This window comes from Arachis ipaensis, chromosome B09, assembly GCF_000816755.2.
Source record: "Arachis ipaensis cultivar K30076 chromosome B09, Araip1.1, whole genome shotgun sequence".
In the NCBI taxonomy this organism is placed as follows: Eukaryota; Viridiplantae; Streptophyta; class Magnoliopsida; order Fabales; family Fabaceae; genus Arachis; species Arachis ipaensis.
In genome coordinates, this window is record NC_029793.2 from 146,734,177 (window position 1) to 146,735,248 (window position 1,072).

Here is a 1,072-nt window from a genome sequence, read left to right on the forward strand (position 1 = left end):
GCCAGTTAACGAGCTAATGAACTGAACTTATCCAAGCTCAAGCTCGACTCATTTAATTTATGAGTTCAATTTCAGGCTCAAACTTGGCTCACCAACTCACGAACTTAGTTTATCGGTGTTAACAAGTCGAGTTCGAGCTGGCTCATGAGCTGGCTTGATTCACTTCTAGCCCTACAAATAACAGAAAGAATAATATATATATATTCAAAATTAAATAAAGTTTCAATGAGAAATAGTTAAACCCAATTGGAGGAAATTGATGGAATTATGTTATCCACATGTATGTCTGGATTATGACCTGCAAGAACATTCTTGATTAAGTTATTATATATCGTTAATGGTTCCTTTGGTCAGCAAATTTTGTGTTGACTTTGCTTATTATGAATTGTAACCATGGCAGTATGGCACCATGCTGTGTGTGTCCTTAATTATTAGATTGTGTTTTCTAATTCACTTTCCATCGTCTTTAATTTCTATTTGACGGAGGCTTATATATTATGATATGTATAAATTCGGCATTTTTATTTAAAACTTAAAAAGTTAGAGTACGTCAGCAACAGCAAGTGATGAATTTGTCTTTTTCTTTTTTATTTTTCTTCAATTCCATATATATTTTTATGAACAAAAAAATACTACTACACTTTTTAAGTTGGATCCATCGCGCACCCTGAACTTGCTTCAAATATTCTATTATTAATTTATTATACCTGGCAAATTCACTCTTAGACTATATTTGTTTGAAAATTACTTTTTTCAATATATTTTATAATATAAGGGTAAAATTATCTCTTTATACTATTTCTTTCCTTCTTATTTTCCTTTCATCCAAACACGTCTAAAGAAAATAAAAATTCACTCAATTTCTTTCTTTTCTGTTCTTTTTTTTTTTTTCTGTTTCCTTCTTCTTTATTTCTTTTCTTCCAATCAAACATAGCCTTAGTTTAATTAATTACATTTTGTTGTGTGTTCTAATTTTTTACAACGAAAGTTACATAATTTTGGCTCAATGTACAGGTAATTTATGCTTTTTGATAGTATTAAATTAGAGATAAAAATTAGAGCAGGATAAGAA